This window comes from Anser brachyrhynchus (assembly GCF_964034855.1).
Source record: "Anser brachyrhynchus genome assembly, chromosome: 21".
NCBI classification, from domain to species: Eukaryota; Metazoa; Chordata; class Aves; order Anseriformes; family Anatidae; genus Anser; species Anser brachyrhynchus.
The window spans coordinates 8,505,644-8,520,829 of record NC_137714.1 but is presented as its reverse complement, the minus strand read 5'-3'; the positions used below and the strand labels follow the sequence as shown (position 1 = coordinate 8,520,829).

The 15,186-nt window shown below is 51.0% G+C and overlaps 1 long non-coding RNA gene across 2 annotated transcripts; it reads left to right on the top strand.

The window, feature by feature from the left end:
* Positions 1-279: 279 nt before the first annotated feature.
* On the top strand, positions 280-9,486 carry LOC308181387. 2 transcript variants are annotated; one of them, XR_013941443.1, is made up of 4 exons: positions 280-399; positions 1,003-1,100; positions 2,363-2,455; positions 8,850-9,486. It is a non-coding gene; the product is annotated as an uncharacterized lncRNA (long non-coding RNA). The 2 variants fall into 2 exon arrangements; XR_013941444.1 differs by lacking the exon at positions 8,850-9,486 and adding an exon at positions 3,459-4,849.
* Positions 9,487-15,186: the final 5,700 nt, after the last annotated feature.

Below are 15,186 nucleotides of genomic sequence, written 5' to 3'. Positions count from 1 at the left end.
GTCAAGAGTATTTATTTGGAGCTACACAAACAATAACTTCATCCTTCTGGACATGCTCTTTTTTCTTTTTTTTTTTTTTCTCTCAATAAAGAATAACAAATCCAGAAATGAGCAGAAGAGGGAAATTGCAATTAATGCTAATGCTAAACATCTCCCTTTTTTTTTTTTTTTATTTAAATCTCCCTTTTAAACAGGTGTCATAACAGCCAGGAGGAAGGACACCTGTGAGCCACAGCTGAAATGCTTCCCAGCACTGCATAAAAGTGGGCTGGGTGGGGGCTCCCAGTTAGTAAGGGATGAATCCTTGTCTGTGGGGGTTGTGCTGGAGGACTCCATCTTCATCCAACTCATCGTGTGTGCAGAGCAGCTCCCAGAAGGAGCTGTGTGCTCCTGCGGCAGGTCAGTGGGGTGCAGACGGGGCTTGGGGTGCAGCAGCTCTGGTGGTCTGGGCTTCTGAACAGCGTGCTCAAACAGTCTCTGCTAATTAATCTCCATATCCCTGTTAGTGCAGCCCTGCAATGTTCTGGGCTGATGATTAATTGTTGTGGTGAGTTTTAAATTGCAATGAGTGCAAATTGAACAATAGCTCAAAACCAACACTAAGGTCATTGACTTAAAGTATTGAAGAAATGTCTGTATCTTGCAATAAATCCTAATTCTAGGCTCTTGCAGCTTGATTTGCAGAAGTGGGGGTGCTGGTTTGGCTTTGCTGCTGTCCTGCTTTGGGGACAGTGCAGGACACTGATGTGCTCAGCTCAGGGGGTGCCCCACAGCACGTGGCCTGACATGGGGGCTCCTTCTGGTTTTTATACAGGATCCTGCTTTAAAATAACTGCTTGATGAGTGCACTTAGTGCTAATGAAATGAAAAATCTTGCTGCAGAGATGGAGGAACTGTTAAGACAGCTTTAAATATTGTGCTATTCTGTTGACTTCTAAGTGGACACATTTTCTGTAACATTCCTACACTTATTTGTTCTTAACTTTAAGAATATCACTGCAGGGATAATAATTCAATTTTGTGAGCGGGAGAGAAAACAAACAGAGAGAGCTGCCATGCTGTTTGCTCCGGGAAAGGAAAAGCCCTTGCAGAGCCTGGAGGTGAGGCCAGCTTTGCCTGACAGTGAATTGCTTTCTCCCAGAAATGGAGACCTTAAATCGCTGCATTGTATAAATAGTGGTCAGCAAAACCTGGAAATGATGGAACTTCTTAAGCTAAACTTACCTGCCAGGTCAGGCTGGGCTTGGAACTTAAGTTATTTGCTTTCTGCAGTGTGCCACAGTAACCAGTGCCAGGTCCACCTGCAAAATCCAAGGCCTCTTGTAGAGGAAATGAAACTTTAAAGCAGTATGATGAGGCATTGAAGGACATGCAGTTAAGCAGTGAAAGGGAGCTTGGAAACATCTGTGGCAGCTAGGAGCTAGGGGCTGCTCTTGATAAGTTCTTGGGTTTGTAGGATTCAAACAATAGCTATTCTTCAGTAACAGCTTTTGCAGTACTACATGAAATAGCTATCAAGAGAAGTCACCTATAAGCAGGTAGTTTTTCGTCTGAGCCTGAGTTACAGACATGCGATTGATCCTCAGCATGCAATAAAATCTTAAGAGAAACAAATGAATTTTCTATAGCTGAGTGACTATTGCTTAAAGTCATATGCACAGTGACTATAAATGGCATGAGATTGTCCTCTAGGTAGAATATAGCTACGAGAGCCTTATTTATCATGATGGAAACAACATTTTGATGCAAATTCTCTAGTTCTCTTGGCAATCCTTAATTAGCCTGTATATCAAAACAGGTATAAATGCAGCTTCCTCCCAGGGATATGATATTATCAGGAGGGGGTTTGTGTGCTTTCCAAATTGTTCTTCAGCTTTAAAAGCCCTATTGTAGCCTGCACAACAGAACTGAAGGACTTCAAGCCAAGCATTTTCCCAGTGCAGAACCCAAATCCTTGAGTGATAGCATTGGTGTGGCTGGGGAGGAGCAGCAGTGCAGAGCAAGTGTTATAAATTACCCAACATCTCCTGCTTGTCTTGCTTTCTTTTTTAAGCAAAGTGAGTTTACGAATGTATACACCTTTCTGGGATAATAATTCATAGCACTAGCATTTCACAACATCTCATGCAGTCTCATTCAAAGGAAGACAATTGGGGCGGTGTAAGAACTGTTCTGCACTAATGGAGTGTAGCTGAAGGAGCTCGGCAGCTGCACGGGCTCAGTTCCTGCAGCCCTCCTGCTGGTGCTGCTCGGCCAGGGCGAGCTGGGGGCTCTGCCCCCACTGGGACTGCTCCGGGGGGACAAACCCTCAGTCCAACAGCAAAGCCTATAGCCCTCATTTCTCCTTGCCGTTATGATATAGCTAAAAACAGCTCCAAACCTGCCCTTGCGAAGCCTGGAGGAGTAAGAGGATTAAGAGCGATGTGAAATTAAATGCCAGCTTCTCCAGATAAAGGTGAGCGGGGGAGGCTCTGCGGGTGCCTCTGCAGAAGCAGGGGGGGTTGCAGGCGGCAGAGCTGCTGTGTGCCAGCACCGTGGCAAAGGGTCTGCTCCTGGCTTGGTCCCTGGGTCCTCCTCCCTGCTCTGCCCCATGCTGAGCCTGGCTGGGCTTTGCCTCTTCTGAGAAATGGCCCCAGCTCTTATCTTTGGTCAACTTTTCCTCCTGCATAAAATGACTGTGTTTGCCTAAAGACTCGAGGCTGAGAAATAGAGGATAAACTGAATGTATCCATCTGCTATAAAACATTAACTCCTTGACTCAGAAAGGAGTTATGGCCACTTTGGGAACCCTCAGGGAGAGGAGAAATGTTTGGCAACAGCTGAAGCAAATGGTAATGAAAATTTATTGAGGTCTGCAGTGACAAGAGTTTATTTAGGCTCCTACCAAGTGCACCTGAGTGCAAGGTACCAAAGAGCAGCCCCATGGGGTGTTGGGGGGATGCCTGGTGTGTCCCCAGCAAAGCCCAGGCACAAGAGCTGGGCTGGACACTGAGTTGATGGCACAGAACTCCCCGGTGCAGTTTCCACTGGAAATATGCTTGCTTTGGGGTCATTCAGAAAGTCCCGGTGTGCCCAGGAGATCCCCTGTGCTGCACAGCTGTGGCCACTGCTAAATGGGCATGCATCTGCCTGCTGGCATGGGCTGTCTGGTTAAGCCAGTGTTTAGGAGAAGCCTGCTCTGCTTTGGATGTGAGAAAGGAAACTTGTTTTTCCTCATAAAGGAAGCTTACACTGCATATAAATTTGAATGCCAGAAGCTTAATATATTGTAGACAGGAGCTGTTCCATCATTCTGGGACAACTCAAAATTTTAATCAGCGGTTTTGGCTATTAAACTGCCTTGGGTTGGCAAAAGTTTGTTGTTACTGTAGGTTAAAATACTCATGGCCCAAACAAACACAAAATTAGTTTGAGGTGCCAAAGCAGCAGAGCAGTTAATGTAATGGTCTCATTTGCAGGGGCCAGCTGCATGCAGCCAAGCACCCGTGCATCATCTGCCTGTACCAGTGACCATGGTGATTATTATTGCCTTCGGTTTCAGCCCAAGACCTAAAGCCGTGAGGGTACACGGGGGAACAGGAGCTCCTAAAAGGCACTGTCATGGTTCTCAGGAGCTGCTGGATGTGTTGCTGTCAGGAACAAAATTGTTCAAATGTTCAAAATGTTGCAGCACGCCCGGTGTTGCGCTGACCCATCCCGCAGCTCTGTCCCCAGCCCTTGCTGGGACATCGCTGCTGGGCAGCTGCCCACAGAGCAAGTGGCAGGCTGCGATGGGGAGAACCAACACGGGAAGTGGTAGGTGGAAAATATCTGCAGGCTGGTGGCTGAGAGCTGGTTTTAAGGACAGAAAATTCGTGATGGGTGAGAAATGTACAAGTTCACTTTGATTAACCTGGAGTACAGGGGCTCGCTGCGCTGCTCTGTTCTAGCAGCTGGGCTGATCGTTATTTCTTATGACATTGCCAAAGCTTCCTGAACTGAAAAGGTGCTGGGAACAGATCTCCCAACCCCGGTCTTTCTGCCAAGCCTCTCTGCAGGTAGCAAAGGCAGAAGCATGTCCATCATATTCAGTGTCTTGTCTCCCAAAATAACCAGTAAGTGATGTTGCACGCAGTTCCAGATGTGACAGCAGGCAATTACAGCTTCCTGCTGCACCGCAGCCTCCTCCCTCCTCCTCTCCTTATACCCTTGCAGTTTCCCTTGCTAAGAACTGTGGCTGTGGATTTTCTTTATCCCTCTAAACACATAATCCACCCATGAACCCTGCTGGTCCCTTGCAGCTCATTCTGACAAAGCAGCGCTGCGTAAGCCTAATAATGCTTTCTTTTAAAGAAACATCTGATTTTATCCCTTCTAATTGTCTTTGCCTGCAATCTGGGGGGGGTAGGGGGGAAGCTGTAAATGTAAAGCTGTCAGCTTCTTGGTCTAAGAAGCTGGATCTTCAAAGTCTTGCCAGATTCAAGTGCACCTCTCTGAGAGCTGCTGGCAGAGGTGTGAGCACGGCTGTCTGTGCGGGGCACACCCAGATGTGTGCCCCACTGAGCCCCACTTGCTTGGGAGAGAGCTTTGTGCAGCTCGCTCCGCTTCCTGGGTGTTTCTGTGGGTGACTTCTCGCCCAGTCCTCCTCCTCCTCCTTTGCCCAATGGCCCTAAAATCTAACTTGTTCTGTGACTTTTCATTTAAAAAAAAAGTAGTCTTGGATTTCCAGGCGCTGAAGTAACACTGGAAGAAATTAAACATTTTGGGGTCTCCTGGGTGGAGTAATTGCTCTCTGTGCCCTGAAGCTTTTTGGGGGGAAGGGAAGGGTGGATGACAGTATCTAATAATAATTCCATGGTGTCTCTCTTTACTGATGTCTTGAAGGGTTTGTACAAAAAACATTCAGCGAAGAAAATCAAAGTGTTGTCGGAACACTGGCTAAGGAAGTGGAGGTTCTTAAAAATGTCAGCGGCCCAAAAGGCAGCAGTGAGACCCGTGGGGGGGAGCTGTGTGCGCTCTGCGGGGCCGTAGCAGCCAGGATTAGGCACAGGCAGAGATAACCGAGGAGGACAGCAGCCTGGGCGTGTTAGGATGACTTGCCCTTTCTGTTGGCCAACTCTTGTCTTCATCACAACAGATTGAGGCTGAACTCAGCTATTTCTGCTCCTGCAAAACCCCAGGCAAAGCCTCAGTGGAAGGCTTCTGTGGATGTCTCCCAGCTGGCGGGATGTGAAATGTAAAGAATAAAACACAGCAGAAAGCCACCCGTCCTCCTCTTACAACTGCCCTGAGGTGGCACAGCTGTCCCAAAGAGCCCTGTGCCACGTCCCCAGCAGCAGCACCCACGTGCTGGGCACTGAATGTCCCCTGCATCCTGCTGGCTCCTGCCCCCTGCCATGCTGGTGCTGGTGTCCTTGCTGCTTCCATCACATTTGGCACAATTAAGCTTTAAAAATATATATATAATGTTATCAAATTAGAATAATAACCAAGAAAAGACATCAGTACTTAGCTGGGAAAATGGGACCGCGTGCGTTACAGCAGCAAGGAGCAAAGAGAAGCCCTCCAGGAAATTGAATTTAGTTTCAATCATTGTAATGATGCCTTGTCCAGGCACGCGACGAGGGAACGAGGTGGCGGGGTTGGGTACTGAGCAAACAGACCAGCTCTGAGAAACGGCACCCAGTTATTGGCGGGATGCTGGCTTCTGTTGGGTGTGATGCGCTCTGCGGTTAGCAGCGCTGGGCTCTTGGGATGCGAGCAGCTTTCCCCATCCTCCCTCTGCTCCCTGAGCACGCACAGACACTGCCAGTGCTCGGCACCAGGCAGGGAGAGCCTCTGGCTCTGCTTTTATGGCTCCTTTTTAGTTAAATTGGCTTGATTCCCATCAGCTGCTGTGCTCAGGGGTACAGGGGGAGGCTGGCAAGTGGTCCAACCCCTGCTGTCCCCGTGTCCCTCTCCTGTGTGCAGACAGGGCCATGAGCATGGGAAGCTTCTCCTGAGATGAAACCTCCGGTGTGGTGCTGTGGTCATGACTTATATGATGAAATATAACTATTATATATGAGCATATAATGACGTCGCTGAATTTAAAACACACGCTTGCTTTCCTTCTGGGCATCCCGGCGGGCAGGAGGGGCTGGTGTGCAGGACGAGCCCCTGGGGCAGTCCCCGCTCCCCCTTGCTGAGGGGTTTGCAGGCACTGGTCCAGCTGGTGATGGGGATCCCCCATGCTCTGCCTGGTGCCCACAGCCTTGGGAAGCGGTGCATTTGGTTAATTGGAGCATGCAGAGAGATTTCTGCTTATCGCAGATCTCTGGCCGGAGCTAAAATGATATACGTGGCTTTAGGGAGGGTGGGAGTATTTCTTCCTTTAAATAACAGCACCTACGTTTTTAATTTAGGTAGCACAATAACCATAAACCCTACAAAGCGATTCCTCATTTTAATAATCTCTCAAGTTTTACTGTGATTGATCAAAGATATTAAATTTAATAAGAAAATTTATCAAGGTTATCTGATGTCAAAATGAAAGAGCCTGACTCTCTTAACTCACCGGGGGACGCTGTGTTTGTGCCTGTCCATGTTGTACAGCTGAGTCCCGAACACAGGCCGTAGCAACAAAACCCAGAGGTATGGGATATATGGAATATATGCAACATTGCAATATGCAGCCAACCCCGATGGGGGCAGGAGAGGGAATCGGGACGGGGCTCTGGCTTCAGAAGGGGGCTGTGCTGAGCTGTTCCCTGCGTGGGCCACAGCTCGTGGTGGGTCACCGAGAGGGTCCTGAGCCACCCTGACCAGAGCACGCCCGGTGCCTGAAGGCAGGCGAGGGGGAATCGGCAAGCAGCGTCCTTAACTGATGTTTCCAAGCACTCGCCTTGACACCATGAATTCAGCATACAACACCTAACAGCGGCGGTGATTAAAATCGCTTTGACTTCAATGCTGTAGGTGTAACTCAATTACGGGAGGGAAAGCCCGCTACTTTAACGCAGTTATCAATCTGAATTAAATAGAGCATTTTTAATAATGGAGCTCATTCCAGGAGGCTTTCCATGCCGGATTCATCTTTATCCTTTCGATACCTTTAAAAACTACCCAAAAGGAAAAAAATAAGCAGCAAAAGCTCCGCTGGGTTCAGTGCGTAGAGTAAAGCGTGTGTTGGCATACCCCTGCTGCTGGCTGCTCTCTGGCATGGCTCTGCTCTTGCCACCAGCACGAAGCTGGTGCTGGTGAGAGGGTGCGATGCTGCCTGGATGGGGCCGAGAGCCGGGACGAGCCCCGCGGTCCCTGGGGTGCTGTGCAGCGGGCAGAGCAGCTCCCGCAGCGCGCTGCAGGAGGTCTGCACAGCCGGCTGTAACCGGGAGTTATTCTGCTCGTGAAGAGCCTGAATTGCATTTTATATTTCTTGTTAATGTTTCATTTTCTCCTCGAGCTGAAGGATAAGCTCCGTTTATGAAAGAGGTTGAATATCCATCAAGAATTTGCTCAGACAGGTCAAGTGGAAACTGATGTATTCAAATATTAACTGTAAAAAGTGTCCATTATCTGTAAATTAAAGCCTGCCAGGAGCAGATAGCTGCGAAGCAGTGAGCCCTGGCGTCTCACGCCGTCGGGCTGGGGTTCCCCATCTGCACCCACGGCCCCGGGGAGCCTCGGCGGGAGGGGGCCGAGGGCTCTGGGGCTGCTCTGGCAGGAGCAGGATTTCCTTGTGACCCAGAAAAACACTTGGGAAAGGTGGGATTCCTGACCCAAGGGGCACTGCCGCAGCTGGGGGGAGCCTGTCGTGGGGCTGTGAGTTGCTGTGTCGCAGGGGGGAGGAAGAGCAACGCTCCTCATCCTGGGAGGATGGGGTGAAATGCAGAGGGAGACCATTGGACTGACAACGCCTCAGCACATAACTCCTCGTTTCTCTGCTCAGGAGCAATTCTGCCTTTGAAAACCATGTCCTGCCTAGCTTCCAACCCTAGAAGAAAAAAAAAAAAGACCCTTAATTTACATAGCTGCAATATTGAATTACCATTACGCTGATGAATAAATAAAGAATACAGTTTCTGGAAATTACCATAGATCAACAATCAACATAAAATGGCTCATTATTGTCGATGTGGTTTATGACAGGTGGCCATTAACATGAAATTGAATCAATAATGAGAGAACTTGCAGGGAATGCTCTGTGTAATGGAAATCCCATTGCAGAAAGGTGTTTTATATGGCCGCGGAGCGCCGAGCTGCAGCAGGGTGTACATGCTCTGCATGGCGATGGCCTGCCTGGTGCTTGCACGTGCAGGCACCCCGTGGCTTGTTCCTGCGGTGGGTGGCACCGTGTGTGCCCTGCCATCACCGCAGAGCCCATGGGCAGTGCTTTGCCTCCCTGCCCTGTGCCAGCTGGTGGGTGGCAGTGGGACATGGGCAGTGCTCCTGCTCCGGGGTGGTGGGCGCAGAGCCTGGGTGCCTTTCCCGGAGCTGCCTGGGCCACTCGCTGCAGAGAAAGCAGAAATATTGTCCTGGCGCCTCAGCGATGCTGCAGTCCTTGCAAAGAGGCTGAGGAAAGTGGGAGAGCTGAGCCCCGCTCACAGGAGGGTGCGCTGGGGCAAATGTCCCGGTGTCCCAGCACCCTGTCCCCAAACCCAGCACTGCCCCTGCGAACATCCCATGGCCCAGGCCATTTTCCAAGGAAACAGCACACGGAGGAGAAAGGAAGAATCATTCATTTCAAAGACTAAAGCGCATTTTGCTAATCAGAATTACAAAGAGTAGGAAAAAAAAAACCAAACAGAACAACTCTGTCCTCTAAATGCTAAATTTGCCCTTGGACACAGAGAACAAATTGATAATTATTGTTCTAATTCTTTTCCCTGAAGGTCTGGCTGGATAATTAAATGTGTAAGCTTTCTAGAGATTGAATACCTCAGTTTATAATTTGTCGCTTCCCGAAGCACGCTGTCCTGCTGCCTACTGCCTGCTCCAACCAGTGCTCCATCAGCCTTACGCACCTACCATGTGCGCTGCTTGCTTTTGTTTCTGCCTAAGGGACTTAATGAGCCCCTTTGTCATTCGTTCTGTGCTATAAGAAGTAAATAAACTTGTCGGCTGATGGCCTGAAGTGTGCAGAGATGAGTGGGCAAATACAAAGCCCAGCAGTGCTCCGTGCTGCCACGGCTTGCGCTGAGCTGCTGGTGGAGCTGGGACCGAGCATCAAGAGCATGGGGTATTGCTGTGTCCGCTGCTGGCAGGGCTCGGAGCTGCTGCCCCTAGCTCTGGGCTGGTGCTAGTGCGTGTTGGCTCTGAGCTGGGTACCAGCAGACCCCTTTATTTCGTCCATGTCTCAAGCAACAGCTTGGCAAAACTTAAAAACGCAGACTGACGTGGACACCGCGCAGTGACAAGGCAGAGAGAAGGGCCGATTCTCAAGGTTTTAATGACAGACAACACTCCAGTGCTTAATGGCCTCTCCTTGCTGTGTGACTGGGGTCAGTCGTGGCCCAGGTCCCCCTCCTGGCCTGCTGAGCCCCAGGCACAAATCGTGGGGTGCAGCAGGAGCAGGCCCTGAGGAGGGCTCCCCGCAGCACCTCTGCTCTCCGTCTCTGCTTCGTGGTGCCTTGCAGACACTGATAGCAAAGGTGTGTGTTAAAATCCAGACGGAATGGTGATCCTCTCGGACTTCAGGCTAAGCTATTCCTGAATCAGTCCAATAACAAGCTGAGAACATAAATTGCTTTGACTTTGTTTTAATTTGGCTAAAGCGTTGCTGCTCAGGGTTAGCGCCGCTGTCACACACGACACCCTCTCCAGGACTCTTCCCACTCCTACAACAAGGAAGCATTGCTGAAAATGTGTTTGCTTTCCATTTTAAAATAGAAACCCCAAAGTGTGAAGCAAAACTTGCTTCACAAACCAGGAACATAAACGCTGAATTCGTGAGCCACACATGATTCTGAATTACCGAGCAGACAGCCCCATAAATCTCCAGACTTAGACCTTAAAAAGTGATCAGGGATATTAAAACAAAGTAGATCTGAAAGATATGCAGAGTCCAATATTATTTAAAGCCTCATAAGCCAGTAATAACACTTTAAAATCCATCCTAAATCTTACCAGGAGCAAGGGAGGGTCTGTTTGACACCGGGAGCCGATGAGCTGCGTTTTATGTCTTGTGAACAAAGTGTGTTAAGGAAACAAAGAGACGAGCGCGGAGAAGTACTGGGGTGGAGATGGGAGGGCACGGGACCAGGGCCACTGCCCACCCCGTGCCGGCCACCTCTGTAAGCCAGCAGCCCGAGGAAGGAGCGCTCCCAGCCCTGTCAGCTCTTTCCTGCTGATTCCCCCTCCCTTGCAGCCGATGCTCGCAGGGCCCATTACCCGTAAATGAGCTGGGGTTTTAATTTCTCCTGCCCGTTCCCATCTCGCAGGAACAAAACTTGTTTGCGCAGAGCACGAGGAGACTCAGAGGTGCTCTCTGGCTGTGGCTGCTGCAAAGCACGGGGAGGAGAGCGCGGCCCCGTGTTCGTGCTGTCCGTCCGTCCCTTGCTGTCTGTCCGATGCCATCACAGCCTTCCCGGGGCAGCTGCTGCCTCTGGTCAGCTCTGCACGAGGTTCACGGCAGCCTCGGTGCTCCTCTTGGCTGGCCAGCATCTACCAGCTGGATCCTTCATCTAAAGCAGGGCCCGTGGGCTGCAAATAGCGCAGCAAACTCACACGCAGGCAGTCCTTTCCGGGGAAAAAATCCGTTTCCCCACTCCGCAGCTACCTGCATGGGGTGCAGCAGAAGGCAGCACGTCTCTGTGAGCAGGGCCGCGCTTGGGGAGAGGCAGATTCTGATCTCCTTCAGCAGCATCTGCTCCGAGATTGCGCTGCGCCCTGTCTTCTGCAGGACGTGGTCCGTTCTAAACCTCCTGCCCCCGGCACTTTCCCAGCGGACCTGTCTGGCCCCGTGTCCACGCGGAGATAGGGGACATCAGCTGGGGGTGGAAGCAATGCAAGTGCATCGTCTGCCCTCCCTGAGAGCTGGTCACCTTTCCGCCCGGTGACCGAGGACAATAACCCCTCGCGCCACCACTCCTGCCCGTGGCACCCATGGGTGCTGCTCCGCCAGGCGAGAACCAGCCGGTGGGCGCAGGATGCGGCACGGAGCCAGCCCGGCGGCTGTCAGCATCCTCAGCACCACGAATCGCTCGTCACAACGTGGGCTGGAGATGGGAGATCTGTTTTTCCTGGTTAATAAGGTTTATTTTTGTTCCAAATGAATAATACATGATTAGTGTCAAAATAAATTACAGTCCTTCCATTATAAACCACTTTGCTGTTCTGTATATTCTCCTCTCCCTGTCTTTCTGCTTCTTTCAACTATCTTTCTTTCCCTTCTGCTGCTTCTCCCTCTTTAAAGCCCCTTCTTCCTCCTGTCACTGTTACACCATTCATTTTCACAGCGGCAGAACAGAATATAAATTTGATGCCTTAGGGCTCAGCAAAGTTAAGAGCATGTTGCATTAGGAAGTGCACTGATTGGTCTAAATTATGTAAGAGCAAACCAAAGCGCTTGGGAATTCGCTCATTTGATATAAACAATAATAATATAAAAATCTAAACACCGGCGTTCCTCAGCTGTGCTTGGTCCCCAGGCTGGGGGGGAAAGCCGCCCCCAGTGCCTGCCCCGGTCTCAGTCCTGCCGGGTGCCGGGGCCACGAGGTTCAAGTGCACGCACAACTGTGATGGCCTCCTTGAAGCGTGCCCCAGTTCCATGCTTCGTCCACCTCCGCCACTCTTTGCCTGCTGTTCTGAACGCAGAAAGCCCATCTGGAGCCAACACCCCCCGGGCTCGGGCAGCAGCTCGCTGCCTAGCGCTCCTCCCGGTCTTCTGAAAGCATCAGGGAGCAAACAGGCGGGTGGGGTTATAAAAACCACCCCTCGAAGAAAGCCAAGAGCTGGTGGTGGTGCTGGTGGTGGAGCATGGCCAGCTCCAATGTGCATAATTTAGCAGAAAATACTGTATTTCAGGATCCTTCCTAAGATGCCTTGAGAAGGTGACTCAGGTGAAGTGCTGCAGGCTTTGAGGCTGCATTGCTGCATTGCTTTTTACCGCTGAAGAGCAAAATGGCCGTGTTCTTCTTTATTCCGTCATTAGAAAGAGAAGCTGCTTCGTAAAATATTTATATTTCTAAAAATAATTGATTTCCTTTTAAGACCCTTGAAGTGAAACCTTACTATGGTGTAAGTGTTGTCTGGGTCATATTCTAAAGAGTAAAAACCATAATGAAGCAGCTAGTGTGAGCCACTTCACAGGGAAGACCGATAGCTTTATTTAATTACTTTACACAACACAGACTTTGCTTCTCAGCCTCAACAATGAGAAATCCTCCGTGCTTTCCCAGGGAGGCTCGAGGCTTTCCCCGCTGGGGCTGCGAGCGGCGTGGGGCTGAGCAGTGTGCCTGCACGGCTTCGTGTCCTCTGCAAAAGGATCTAAGGTAGCGCATCAGAGACCCCCCCAGCAAAACAAAAGGCCCCTCGACATTTTGTGATGTTTCTCCAGCTTTAAGCCATGGTTTGCACAGAGCCAAGGGCACGGTGAGGATTACAGCCCCTGCGAGAGCTGCAACACACAAACATTCAAATACCAACGTTTGCTCTGGAAGCAAAGTGCTCGCAGGTGTGGGCAGGCTGGGCACAACCCTTTCACCTAATATTTCTCTGAGTAGTTGTGCCAGGGAGGTTGCCCTTGTTTTTTGTCAATCGTAAAACAAGGCGTGTCTTGGTCTCCCCTGAAAGAGAAAGGTTGGATAACCCCCAGGGAACAGCGTGAGCCTTGTGCAGGTTCGTCGCCCCACTGGGAGGCTGCAGAGGTGCTCTCCAGGGTCCCTTTAGCCTGCTTTAGCCCCACGTGCTGATTCCTTGATGAATCTCTTGCGGGTCATGCACATATCCCAGCCGCCTGGTTCGCAGGCGTGGAGCTTCTGCCTTCATGAGGTGCAAGCCCGACCAGGAAATATCTCCCGGTTTGATCCGTGCCTACAGCTGAGCTATTCGCATGGTGGGATTTACACAGGCAGGAGCAAATTGGACACCTGCACTGGGAAAGCTGAGTTAAAGCCAAAATAAAAATCAACCCCCAATTGTTTAGAAACGGCTCTGCTATTATGCATCAAGGGCATTGTCTGCGGCAAGACAATTTGTTTTCAGCGTCCTCAAGATGCCACAGGAGAAAGGCAGCAACATCTTTCTCAAATTCTTGTCAATTGTTTGAGAGGTCTTTAACAAACACTGGCGGCATGTACATACAAATCTTGCAAATTCCAGCATGCCTGAGCTTTGCTGCCTAATAATGAGGCCTTAACAACACATTAAGGGATGAGCGTTGAAGCCCCGCGCCCTGTTTGACATGCAGCCCTTGCAGCCACGGGTGTTGAGCCAGATGGTTTTGCCGGCCTCAGGTGGCCGCGGACACGGCTGCGGTGGCCGAATGCCACAAAGGGAGCCTTGGGAATGAGAAGGGAGGCTCCTGGGGGTGCGTCCCCTCCCTCAGCCTGCTGCTGGGCTTGGCAGGGTGCTCGGCGTGGTGGCTGGCACCGCTGGGGATGCTGCGTGTGCACCCGGACAGCGCGCACAGGGCGATGCTGCAGCAGCCAGGCTGCGGCTGAACCGGGGCAAACTGAAAGGCTAAGCTGGACCACGGCGCCATGAATTCTTAATTCCTCTGCCCAGGCTGCTTGGAGAGAAATGTTAGTTACGGAGTCTTGCTCAGGAGAAATAAAACGTGAGCACAAAGAGCCGAGGCCACGAGCGTGGGGTTCCCCGCACCGCGGCGGGCTGCAGGGTCCCGCAGCAGGGGCTGGGGTCCTCGGGGTGCTGTGCTCCCGACCCGCAGCAGCTCCACCTGGCTGCATGTGTGCCCTGCAGCTGGGACCCTCACCCCCCTTCTAATCGTGCCTCAAAAGCAGAACGACTGCAGGGAACCGTGTAAGAGTAAACGGGGAGCTGGTTCAGCAGGGAAAGGGGCAGCCACGAGGCTGGGAGACGGGGCCACGGCGGGGTGGGAGGCTGCTGGTGTCGTGAGGCTGTGCACGCTGATTATTGCACTTCATTACCTTAATTCTGCATCTTAGATCCTGCCGCTAATAGAGCGAAACATTATTGAACTGGAAATGTCACTTAATTATTTTTTAAAAAAAAACAAGCTCTGGAAGGTCAAGTGGGTGGAAACAGCAGTGAACGTGGGCCGTGCTGCTGGTCCTTCGGCAGCAAGTGTGTCCTCTGCTCTCAGGGCCAGTTGGCTGTGACGTGGGCCGGCCACTGGGCTACAAATTATTCGTGTCCTCTGTGACCGTTGTCAAGAAACTGTAAGCCCTTCTGCTCCTGAAGGGGCCTATGGCTAGCTGTAATGACCTGTTTCTATTCACGCGTTCGTCATAGAGATTATTAATTAATGTTTTAGTGTGTTTTTTTTTTCTTTTAATCATCTGTACTAATTTTAGGAGGGATTTCGGCGATATTGTGGCATTAAGCGCAAATAACCTGGAACGAAGGGATTGTTTCTGCGGACGCTGGTATTAATGCCTCTCCTGAAGCGCTCGGCAGCCGGGGGGGGAGGCATTAGCGGTCCCATTACGCGGCGTTACACAAACGGCGCGTGGTGCTCGTGGAGGGGATTTAATGGCTTGGTGCAATAACAGCCTAAAAGCTGGCAAGGGTAAGATAATGGACTGTAAAAAATATATGTTTATTGATACTTTCCCTCATTGTTTGGCTTCTGCGGAGCTGACTCTCGGCGAGGCTGCTCTGGGCAGAGTCACGCACCCCGGCTGGCAGCGGTGCACTTGGGATGCTGGAGCTGGCACGGCCCCAGCCCCGAGCCCCTTCCTCTGCCCCTGCCCCGCCGGTGGACACCGGGCAGAGGTGGCAGAGGCAGCCAGAGGTGCCCCCATCAGCCTTCCCCCACGGTGTGCAGGCTTTGAAGGTAAGCTCGGGGAGGAGGCTGGTGTCGCCGTCTGTCCCCAGGTCCTCGGAGCCGGCTGATCATCTCGCTGACACAACGCAGAGCCCTTCCAGAGAAACACTGCCACAGGCTAAGAAATAAAATCCCCACTAAAGAAGCCACAAACTAGACTTATATCATCTCTCCTCACACAGTGAGATGGCACGACTCGGCCCCTGAAGATGCATTTCTCAGGGATATTCAGCATATTTTCAATATTCGCACCTGGGCTG